Raw genomic sequence first — 13,168 nt, forward strand, 5'->3', positions numbered from 1 at the left:
ATGTAGAAGTAGAATGCATAAAGATTACAATATTGACAGAGGTTAGATATGAGACGAGGGAATACGCGGAAATACAGAAGCGCTCCAATGTGGCAGTTACCGATTGCTCTATTTCCCGACACCCCCACTCAAGCGGATCCGCCACATACCCCTAATAACTCCCTCAACCTATCAAATGTGTCAGAGGGTAAGGCCTTTGTCAACAGGTCTGCAATGTTCTCAGCTGAGGGAACATGTCCAAGAGATACTGTATTGTCCTCAACTTTCTCACGGATGTAATGATGTCGCAAGTCAATATGTTTTGTCTTGTTATGATGAACTGGATTCTTGGCCAGAGCAATAGTTCCCGCATTATCGTTTAGAAGTTTCAGAGGTTCTTCACCAAGTCCAAGTCCCAAATCATCCAGAAGTTGTCTCAACCACACCGCTTGTCTTGTAGCATCTGAAGATGCCATGTATTCAGCTTCTGTTGTTGATAGAGCAACTGTAGGTTGTCTTCTACTTTTCCAAGCAACGACTCCACCATAGACTTTGAAGACATAGCCAGTTGTAGATCTTCTGGTGTCCAAATCTCCTCCCCAATCCGCATCCGCATAACCTAGAGCAATTCTACTGCTGTTCTCTTTGTTAAAGGTAAGACAGAGGTCGGATGTACCACGGATGTAACGAAGTAGGTGTTTAACGGCTTTCCAGTGTGAGTCATTCCATTTACTGAGGAATCTAGATAAAAGACTTGCAGGAAATGCAAGGTCTGGTCGAGTTATCGTAGAAGCATAAAGAATAGCCCCCACTGCTTGCGCATACGGGTAGTGTTTTGCTTCTTCATGTTCTTGATCAGTTGCAGGTATTGGACGAAATCCAGATGGAAGAGGTGTCTTTGCCGGGTTGCAATCTTTCAAGTCAAACCGTTCAAGAAGTGATTCAAAGTAATGTTCTTGAGACATAAACAGTTTGTGGTTCTGTCTATCACGATGTATGTTGAATCCCAAGAAGTATCCAACGGGACCAGAGTCTGAACATTCGAATTCAGAATTAAGGGCCGCCTTGAAGTTGTTCAACATTGTCCGGTTGTTACACGCGATAAGTTGATCGTCAACGTGAACAGAGAGCATAAGAATATTGTCTCCATCTCGTTTTGAATAGAAGCACGGATCTGCTTTGGTTGGGAGAAGTCCTTGAGACTGTAACCACTTGTCTAGCGCTTTGTTAAAACATCTTGGTGATTGTTTGAGACCATAAAGCGATTTGCGCAACCAAAGTACTTTGTTTGCCGGGATGTTGGATCCTTCTGGCGGTTGCATATGGATTGTTTCTTCTAATTCCCCATTCAGGAAAGCCGCTTTGATATCAACTTGATCACATTCAAGATTAAAATGGTTGACGATTGCTAGAAACACTCGAATTGAATCTTTGTGCGCAACAGCAGCAAAGAGTTCATTGTAGTCCAATCCTTCCACTTGATTGTAACCTTTTGCGACAAAGCGAGCTTTGTAGGTAGATGGGAGTCCAGTTTCTCCATCTATCTTGCGCGTATACACCCAGCGTCCCTTGAGAATGCGCATTTTCGGATCAAGATCAACAACTTGCCAAACTTTGTACTTTTCCATTTTTGCAAGTTCCTCGTCCATACTTTTTCTCCAACACTCCCATTCGCCCGTATTTTGCGCTTCTCGATATGAGTTGGGAAGATTAGAAGCTGCCAGCGCGTGTGCTGCTAGGCTGAATGATGTATCATCGTCCCGAATGTTGAGTTCATCTGAGGAATCAGAGTTGGAAGAGGATTCTTCATCTTGCAAATTTTGCGCAAATTGTCGTTGCACAATTGCATTTTGGCGTCTAGGATCACGTTCAAGATTTCGTAAAAACTCTTGATTCTGTGCGTTTCTTTGCTCCTCAAGTTGCTCAAAGAGAGTTCGTATGCGCCCCAATGGCTGAGCTTCATTTCGGTTGATTGCGTCCGGTAGGTGTTGCGCAATTTCATTTCGAATTTTTTCAACTCCAATTGAGATTGTTGTGAATTTTGAATTTGCGTTTTGATTATCTAAGTCCCTGTTGGACGGATTTGAGTGATTTTTGCGGTGAATATCCGCGCCACTACCCATAATATGTGGTCCAAGTTCTAGGTCAGGAACTGCAGGAACTTTGGAGAAATCTGATTTTGTAGCGAAAATGACATCTCTTGTGATCCAAATTTTCTGTGTGAGAGTGTCCAAAATGCGAAAGTTGTTTGTACCTTCTTGGTAACCAAGAAGTTGTCCCTCCCGATAGCGTTGTGCAAGTTTGTTGCTTTGTTTATGGTCACGGTGGTAGACTTTACACCCGAATGTTTGAAGATGAGAAATACGCTTTTCGCTTTTGTACCAAATGTCATCTGGAACTTGGCGCTTTGGACCACCAGGACATCGATTGCGAGTATAAGCAATGTAATTTGCCGCTTCTGCCCAGTACTTAGCAGGAAGCCCAGAATGCGCCAGAACTGTGCGAACTCCATTGAGAATTGTAAGATGAAGTCGTTCTGCCCGTCCATTTTGCGTATGCGCGTCAGGCGGTACTTGCACATGTTGAATACCACGAGATTTGCAGAGATCTGCCATTGTAGCCGAACTAAACTCTCCACCATTGTCAGAGCGAAGTGTTTTGACTTGAGTATCAAGTTGTCTTTCTACCTTTGCAATATGGTGTTGTAATTGCGCAAAAGCGTCTGATTTGTGTTTGAGAAAGTAAAGATGTACTTTTCGGGTGAAGTCATCATAGCAAGACAGGAAGTAAACTGCTCCACTGAGAGAAGGGGTTCTGGCTGGTCCCCACAGATCAAGGTGAATGACTTGTAGTGGTTCAGTTGCGCGAATTTCGCTTGGAATTGAAGGTAGTCGTCTCCCTTTTCCTACCACACAACTTCTGCACTGGAAATCTTTTGCATGACTATTTTCAAATTTACATCCTAACCGTCCTGACTTTGACAAATTGATTAAAGCGCCAACATTAAGGTGTCCGAGGCGCTCGTGCCAGTCTTGTAGGTCAGTTGTGCTCGCAATATTCGCAGTAGGAGTACTTGCTTGTAGAAGATAAAGACGATTGTGTTTTTGCGCAGAGAGAAGAACTTGATGATTCTTGCAGAAAGTCGCAATTCCCTTTCTAAAGCGCCATTCTGATTCTCCCCCATCTTCCGATGCGCCTACTGACAGTAGATTGCGATCCAAACCAGGAACAAACAGAGTGTTTGGAAATTCCACACCGTCAATGACTAAAGTACCTGCTTGTTTACATGGTAGAATGGCCGAATTTCCGAATTTTATGCGAGTTTCGTTAATTGAATGGATTGAAGAAAGCAGGTTTGAGTCATTACACATGTGATGACTTGCGCCCGAGTCTACTACAAATATCAACTTGGAACTTGCAGATAAAGCGATGGGATCATCCGCCGTCGCAACCGCAGTGATGAAAGCGCTTGCGTCTGAAAGATATGCGATATCGGCCGTTACTTTTGGAGTTTCAGTACTTTCTTTGTTCTCCTTAGTTGCAAAATTTGCGCTTTTTGACATTTTGGGTTTAGTTTTGCATTCTTCAGTTGAATGACCGGTTTTACGATGAAACGAACAGTATTTCGAGTGATCGGCAGGTGGAAATCGATCAAATGGTTTCTTGGAGTTGTTAAAACTCGATTTTGAGCGAAATTTCGATTTTGCAACTAATCCTGTTGCAGTTTCTCCTTCAGTTTTCCTCCTACTCCATTCTGCTTGAACACCAGCTTGTACTTCACTTGAAGATAGCGATTCTCGTAACCACAGCGTCTGTTTAAGTGTTGTGAACGATTCGGGAAGCGCCAACGTCATAGCATTGGCTAGCATCTTGTCCGATAGGTTTTCTCCGGCCGAATTCAACTGTGCATGTGCGCTTCTTTGCGCAGCAAGAGCTGTCATTGGATCCTCGCCTTCAGCAATCGATTTTCGTGCCATTTCTTGAAAAAGCGCAGCTTGCCTTGCTCCTACCGCCGCCGAATACTGCTTTTTAATCTCCTCCCAAAGCGATTTCGGATTTGGGGACTTCCATCCTTGACGGTTGCAGGGAGTGCTGAGGAAATCGTTTCTGAAAGCGACTGGAAAATGATTGAATACGCTTTTGCGAATTTGAGTCGTTCTTTCAGCTTTTCTGGAGAAGGAGAGGGCGGTTCGGTATCGATATAAGGCAGTAATCCCTTGCCCATAAGTGTGGTAGCGATATGAGCCTCCCACTGGGCGTAATTTTCGCTTCCCTTCAACTTCACAACTTTTACTTTTACTTCGTCGTCAGATGTGTCGGACATTTTGAAAAACACAGATAATTTTTGAATGAGTTGTCAGAATGAGACGAAATGGCAGGTGTAGGTAGTCGCCACTGGAGAGTAACTGTGTGCGAAGTTATAGCTCAAAAGTAGTAGGATTGAATGAGTTACGTCGAAAGACGATATTTGCAAATTTTGTAAATGGTATTGAGTTTCAAATTTACACTTTTGTCGATAACTCGGGAACGAATAAAGTGACGCTGATGAAATTATCGGTGGTAGTAGACACAATGTGATTCTATTGTTGTAGTGAATTTCAGCCCAATCGATCTGGTGTTGACCCAGTAAAACGAAAAAGACGATATTCAAGTTTTAAAATTCGGTTGTGATGTTGAATTTACAAAACTCGCGATAGCTTGGAGAGGACGACAGCTAAGATGCTGAGAATTGAGGTGGTGGTAGACGCAGTGATAGCGGATGCGTGAGCAAAGTATGAGGACGAGGCTTGGCGTATTGGGTGAGATAATGACAAAAAAGGCGATATCTCAAAAATGTAAAATCAGCTAAAGTTCAAACAACAAAGAATAGACTCTCAGAGTGACTCAGCTGATTGCGAGGCGCGCTTGGTATGTCCTAGGACTCAGAGGCGCGCCACTGGGGTGTCCAGATTCGTCTACACCGCTGTATCTAAAGCGATACACGATGCACCTCCCACAATAAAGCAGGTCCGGTTTTAGGAACAAGAAGAGAGTAATGAATGAGTGGAAAACGCGAAAAATGTGGAAGTGATTTCGTCTTCACCTGCGCTTCTGCAGGACTTGCCTTCACTCCCAGCCGAGAGCGTCGATACCAATACCAGAGGCTTGCTGTAAAGCGTGGATTTGAGGAATAAGAAAAGCGATAATTGTAAAAAGGTGATAAGGAAATAATGATAGTGAAAGAGAGGATTTGCAAATTTGCAAATTTTCGTTTCGATGTTTTTCGATCTCCTGAGCTGACCGTCCAACGAAATCTGGATTTGACTTCAGATCTAGAAAGAGCGCAGTGGATTTGTCCAAGTGGGACTCAGAGCGATGGGGATTAGAGAGGATTGAGGAGATGAGAGCGAAAAAGTCGATTTGGAAAAGAGAATGGTGTTAATGGAGAGTTATAAATTTCGGATTTGATGTTTTTGATCTACTGGTTCAACCGTTCGACGAAGTTTAAATCTGTTTTCACGGGAAGCTAGAGCGTTGTGGGGCGATCTTGGTGATGTAAAGAGCGTTGGGACCCGACCAATATTGGTGAAGTGAGAGCGAAAAAGACAATTTGAGGGAACAAAGGGGTGAATATTGTTCTTACAAAATTTTGCTCCCAGTGTTTTTTTGTTCTCAGTCCGCGACCGTTTATCCAAACCTGCTGTCCTTCTCACGCAATATAGATCCAACTGTCCTCTTTCTGATGATCTCCAGAGCATTACGTTTGGTTGAGAACTCGCAGAGTTATGTGAAAAAGTGATTTTAGAGACTTGTTGAATGAAGTGGCGATAAAAGTTTTCAATCGTCCTGTATCGTTTCAACCGTCAACGTTGGTGAGCTCTCAATTGCGACCGTGGTCAATGCAATGGTGGCGATTCTGGATCCGAAGAGATATCGAAGATCGGAGCAGTATTGGTGGAGATAGAGCGTGAAACACGATCTGAAGCGAAAAGCGAAATTTCGAGTTGAGTTGAGTTGAGTTGATGATTCTACTGATAGTTCTACTGATTCTAATGCTGGAGGGACCACAGGGGGTGTCGGGAGCAGTTAGATGTCGTCTTAAGGCGATATTTCAGGCTCATAACCTGTCAGATGTAGAAGTAGAATGCATAAAGAGTACAATATTGACAGAGGTTAGATATGAGACGAGGGAATACGCGGAAATATAGAAGCGCTCCAATGTGGCAGTTACCGATTGCTCTATTTCCGACAAAAGCATGGATGAAGAACTTGCAAAAATGTCAAAGTACAAAGTGTGGGAAGTTGTGGATTTGGATCCACAAATGCGCATTTTAAAGGGAAGATGGGTGTATACTCGCAAGATAGACGGAGAAACTGGTCTCCCATCTACCTACAAAGCTCGCTTTGTTGCAAAAGGTTATAATCAAGTGGAAGGATTGGACTACAATGAACTCTTTGCTGCTGTTGCGCACAAAGATTCAATTCGAGTGTTTCTGGCAATCGTCAACCACTTTGATCTTGAATGTGACCAAGTGGATATCAAAGCGGCATTCCTGAATGGGGAATTGGAAGAAACAATCTACAGCAACCACCAGAAGGATCCAACATTCCAGCAAACAAAGTACTTTGGTTGCGCAAGTCGCTTTATGGCTTGAAACAATCACCAAGATGTTTCAACAAAGCACTTGACAAGTGGTTACAGTCTCAAGGATTACTTCCTACAAAAGCGGATCCTTGTTTTTATTCAAAGCGTGAAGGAGATAACATCCTCATGCTCTCTGTACATGTCGACGATCAACTCATCGCATGTAACAATCGGACTATGTTGGACAACTTCAAAGCGGCGCTTAATTCAGAATTTGAGTGTTCAGACTCTGGTCCAGTTGGATACTTTCTTGGTTTCAACATTCATCGTGATAGAACAAATCACAAACTGTTTATGTCTCAAGAACATTACTTTGAATCACTTCTTGAAAGGTTTGACTTGAAAGATTGCAATCCTGCAAAGACTCCTCTACCTTCTGGATTTCGTCCAATCCCTGCAACAGATGAAGAACATGATGAAGCAAAACACTACCCATATGCCCAAGCAGTGGGGGCTATTCTTTATGCTTCAACCATAACTCGACCTGATCTTGCTTTCCCAGCAAGTCTCTTATCTAGATTCCTTAGTAAATGGAATGACTCACATTGGAAAGCGGTCAAACACCTACTTCGTTATATCCGTGGTACTTCTGATCTTTGTCTCACCTTCAACAAAGAGAATAGCAATCGCATTGCATTAGGTTATGCAGATGCAGATTGGGGAGGAGATTTGGACACTAGAAGATCAACCACTGGATATGTCTTTAAAGTTTATGGTGGAGTTGTTGCTTGGAAAAGTAGGAGACAACCTACAGTTGCACTTTCAACAACAGAAGCAGAGTATATGGCAGCATCAGATGCTACACGCCAAGCTGTATGGTTAAGACAACTTCTGGATGATTTGGGACTTGGACTTGGACAAGAACCTTTGAAACTTCTCAATGATAATGCGGGAACTATAGCTCTTGCCAAGAATCCGGTTCATCATAACAAGACAAAACATATTGACCTGCAACATCATTATATTCGGGAGAAAGTTGAAGATAACACTGTCTCTCTGTCACATGTTTCCTCAGCAGAGAATATGGCAGACTTACTGACAAAGGCTCTTCCTTCAGATACATTTGATAGACTGAGGGAGTTATTAGGGGTATGTGGCAGATCCGCTTGAGTGGGGGTGTCGGAAATAGAGCAATCGGTAACTGCCACATTGGAGCGCTATCGCTATTTCCGCGTATTCCCTTGTCTCATATCTGACCTCTGTCAATATTGTACTCTTTATGCATTCTACTTCTACATCTAACAATTCCCTCGTCTCATATCAAACCTCTGTCAATATTGTAGTTTCTCTTCATGCATTCTACTTCTACTACTTCTGACAAACTGTGCTCCTAATTGGCACAAGACCAACTAACCAGCATTGGGACGATATAACAGTGCCCTTCAGAGACAGTGGCCTAAACCACTGTGCTAAAAGGCCTATTAACCGGCGGTCACTGCAAACCGCCGGTCGCTGGTTAAATACCCAACCCAAATCCAACTCTGACCAAAATGACTTGTCATCCCTTGTCACCCTCTTTATACTCCTCAAGCTCTACGAGCCGGAGACAAGTATTGGGTTACAGCCCCATTCCAGTCACCTTGCCTACCCTCTCGGGATTAGACCCCGTCCGTGACATTACTGTACAACATTAAACAGATATGAGTTCTTTGTCACAAACCACGTCGTAAAATCCCTGACAACCACCTCCACCGACCCTCCTTTCACCATCACCAAACCACTGTCCGCCATCAACCGTCATAACCTGAACCACTGAGACCAACTACAACAAAGTTACAAGAACCTAGAGGGTATTTGTCACGATAACCCCGCCTAGCGGAGAACTACGGTGAAGTTAGGAGAGGGAAACTGAGGGGGAGCTGAGTAGGGGAAGTTAGCCGAAGTTAGCCGAAGTGAGCGGAGTAGGATATTGGGGATATGGCGAGGTACGGCAAAGTTGAGCGAAGAGGACTGAGCGCAAGGCTGTGCAGGAGTTGAGGGACGTTCTATGTGAAGAGAGGGGAAGTATAGATAGTTTACAGGTCGCTGAACTTCTTCAGCAATCCTTGATTGTTGTCAGTAGCGAGAGATATATTCAGTGGCTACAACCATCAAGTTAGGGAGAGCTACCATCTTGCAGTTCGACACACCACGGTGAAGTTAGCCGCCGTACATTGACGATCATCTTATCTTTTACCACTCGATGTGTTACTACGGCGAAGTTAGCCGTAGTCACCCAACGAGTACCCTGTCCTAGTGAGACACCGATGCCCCACTACGACGTAGTTAGCCAAGGTTTGTCGACTGTTGGTCAGTAGAGAAGAAGAAACGATGATTGTGACATCGTGACACTGAACTTCTTCAGTGATCCTTGATTGATCCTTGATTATTGTCAGTAGCGAGAGATATATTCAGTAGCTACAACCTTTGAGTTAGGAAGAGCTACCACCCAGCAGTTCGATGCACCACGGTGAAGTTGGCGGCAGTCCATTGACAATCAGCTTATCATTTATAAATCAACATATTACTACGGCGTAGTTAGCCGTAGTTCCCCGACAAGTACCCTGTCTCAGTGAGACATCAACGCCCTAGTACGACATAGTTAGCCGAGGTTTGTCCACCGTCGGTCAGTAGAGAAGAAGAACCAACATTTGTGACAATGTTACGACCTGGTTAACCAGCACCAGGCCATACACTGGCCATGCATGTGACATCTTATGACACTGCGCTAAATAGCAATCAGCCCTATGATTGTGATCCGGTTATAACCTGATGTCACGACTGAGGTTGCAGGGTCGTGACAGGACGATCAAAGCAACCTTCCTTGTCACCAAACTGGGTCACTCCTCTGTTGTGCTTGGCCTTCCTTGGTTGAAAGCTCAACGACCATAGTTCGATTGGCGCAATCATACCATATTTCCCCCTCACGTGGATCTTGCACCCCCACGCCCGCTTGAGGAAGTGCAACCTCAAGCGTCTCATGTAAGCTTACCCTCTACTAATATCTCTCTCGTCTCCGCGACAGCATTGGGGAAAGCTGCGCGAGATGGACTATTTGGTATACTCTCTGCCGCCTCTACCCAGCCTGCTTCCACCTCACAAAACTCTGCTCCACCCTTACCCGCGGCTTACCAAGACTTCGGTGATGTTTTCAGCAAGGCCAAAGCTGAAACCCTTCCTGTACACCGACCATATGATCATCATATTCCACTTGAAGAAGGTAAGAAGCCCCCCTATGGTCCAATATACTCGCTCTCCAGTGTGGAGCTGGAAGCATTGCGAAAGTATTCGGATGAAAATCTAGCAAATGGCATCATTACTCCGTCAGAATCAGCTGCTGGCGCCCCTATTCTCTTTGTAAAGAAAAAAGATGGTTCTCTACGTCTCTGTGTAGATTACCGTGGACCCGACAAGATAACACTCAAAAACAGGTACCCTCTTCCCTTAATCCCAGAACTCCTCAACAGACTTACGGATGCAAAATCTTACACCAAAATCGACCTACAAGGTGCTTATAACCTCCTTCAAATAGCCAAAGGTGATGAGTGGAAGACCGCCTTCCGCACTCGCTATGGCCTCTTTGAATATCGAGTCATGCCATTTGGCTTGACCAATGCTCCAGCCTCTTTCCAACATTTGATGAATTACAACTTCCAGGATATGCTGGATAAGTTTGTAATCATCTATCTTGACAACATATTGGTTTACTCAAATTATTGGAAGAACAACAGAACCATGTACGTCAAGTGCTACAGCACCTCCGGGAGGTACAGCTGTATGCCAAACTCGAGAAGTGTGAATTTCATACAACCTCCACTTCATTTTTAGGGTTTATCATCTCCCCTAAGGGTATTTCTATGGACCCTGCCAAGGTTAGCTCCATCTTGGAGTGGCCTATCCCCAAAACAGTAAAGCAAGTCCAGTCATTCCTAGGCTTTGCCAACTTCTACAGACGCTTCATCAAGGACTTCGCTCAGAAATCAAAAGCTTTGCATGACCTTACCCACAAGGACTCAAAGTTCAAGTGGAACGAGGAGGCCCAAAAGTCTTTTGATGCTCTGAAAGAATCCTTTACGTCTGATGCCTTGCTACACCGCTTTGACCCCTCACGCCCCGCCACCATTCAAGCAGACACCTCCGATTATGACATTGGAGTAGTTCTATTACAGGACTTTGACAATGGTTTCCAACAACCAGTAGCATTCTACTCACGCAAGATGCTCCCTGCAGAGCATAATTACGAAATACATGACAAGGAACTCCTTGCTATAGTTTCAGCACTCAAAGAGTGGCGACCATATCTTGAAGGTTCACCCCATAAAATTACAATCCAATCTGACCATTGTTCTCTTGAGTACTTTGCAAGTGCCAAACAGCTCAACCGTCGGCAAGCCCGGTGGTACAAGTTCTTGGTAGATTTTGACTTTATCATTACCTATCGCTCTGGAGTAATCAACACAGTTCCCAATGCTCTCAGCAGGTGACCGGACTATCTCCCAACAACCCTAACCACTCTGCAAGACCATAACTTCCATTCCCTCCTTAAGCCAGAGCAACTGGTCAGACAACCCAATGCAGCCTTCTCCATCACTTCCAATCTTTACAATGAAATCCGTAAAGCACAACACAATGATGAAGCCCTCACACAGTACTTCAGCACTCCACTCAAAATTCCCTTCCAAGTGGACTCACAAGGGGCATTAGGGCATCCTGATGCCCTTGTAGTCCCCAATACAAATGACCTTCATCTTCGTATTACACGAGACCACCACAACTCACTACTAGCTGGACATCCTGGCCAAAAAGCCACAATACAGGCAGTCCAACAAAATTATTGGTGGCCCCATGTCAAGGATACTGCCCACCCTGGGACGAAGGACAAAGGACAAGGGGACAAGGACTAGGAGTGACAAGGAATATACTTAGATAACAAGACTGAGTCCAACAAGGAATGGGACTGTGACCCAAGGAATGTCTCTGGCTTGTCTAACAAGACTAGGAAGGACTTGGACTGTAATTGTAACTGGACTGGACTGGAATGGATTGGACTCCAAAAGGGTGGCAATGGAAATGACTTTTGATCAAGAACTAAAGAAGAACTATGTAAAACTATGAGGGGTTTATATCTATAAATTGGGCATTCTACCAGGTGGAGTCGTCCTGCGTAGGAACCGTTGTGATCCTTGTCTCCCCTACTGTTTTCTAACTAACAATAACAAACTGCGCTCTGTTCTCGCCGTGCTGCGTATGATACGCTGTTGACCGCACGCAGAAGTACGCATGACGACGTAAACCATACGTTCGCCTCAGATCTGACTAAACTAAAGTCTTGGGTCTAATGCCATACCAGGCATACTAACTGAGGATAACATAACTAACCAAAGGTTCAGGTCTCTTGCCTCAAAGGCGTCAGAGCAGAACTGAAACATGTGGAAACTGATACTTGTGATTCATGACACCCCATATGCGGCAATTCATTGCTGCTTATGTAGATTCTTGCGACACATGCCGAAGAAACAAGTCAACAAGACACAAACCCTTTGGACACCTCAGGTCTCTCCCTACTCCTCCCCTCCCATGGACTTCAGTCTCTATGGATCTCATAGAACAACTACCACCCTCTCAACAATTCAACTCAATCCTGGTAGTTGTAGACCGTCTCTCAAAGTTGGCTATTTTCATACCCACAGACACCAACCTTACTGCAGAAGCCCTTGCAGGACTATTTGTCACTCATGTCTTTTCCAAACATGGACTCCCACATGATATTGTATCCGATAGAGGTTCTGAGTTTGTCTCCAAGTTTTGGCGATCTTTCACCAAAGCATTGGAGATTGAGAGCCGGTTCAGTACAGCATATCATCCACAAACGGATGGACAAACAGAACGTGTAAACCAATCCCTTGAACAATACTTGCGTATGTTCGTAAATCATCTGCAGACAGATTGGTCTGAACTTCTCCCCCTTGCCGAATTTGCTTATAACAATTCAACTCATTCCAATACTGGTGTCTCCCCATTCTTTGCCAACAAGGTATATCATCGGACCTTTGAACCGTCTATCCCTGCCCTTACCACAAGCTCAACTCCAGGTGTCCCTTTTGCTGCTAAATTAGATGATCTACATCAATATCTCAAGGATCAGATTGCTGTTGCAAATCAGCAAGCAGCAAAGTCTTATAATCGTAAACACCTCCCTGCTCCAACCTACCAAATTGGCAGTCAAGTCTGGCTATCAACCAAAAATCTCAAATCCAGAAGACCCACAAAGAAAGTGGACCAACGTTTCATTGGTCCATTCAAGGTCCTTGTGTTCATCCCACCTCACCAATATCGACTTGACTTGCCTTCCACTATTCCCAATCACAATGTGTTTAATGTGAAGCTCCTAGAACCATATATACCCAACAAGATTCCTAATCGAACAACTCCTCCCCCTCCCCCTGTGGACATTGAAGGCGACCTAGAATATGAGGTCGAAGAAATCCTGGATGTACGCAAGAGGAAAGGAAAGAGTTCACGGGAATACTGTCATGAATCACCAGCTCTGCTCTTGTGCACACAAGGCAGAAAGTCTAAGTATCA

This window comes from Tremella mesenterica (assembly GCF_000271645.1).
Source record: "Tremella mesenterica DSM 1558 unplaced genomic scaffold TREMEscaffold_3, whole genome shotgun sequence".
NCBI lineage: Eukaryota > Fungi > Basidiomycota > Tremellomycetes > Tremellales > Tremellaceae > Tremella > Tremella mesenterica.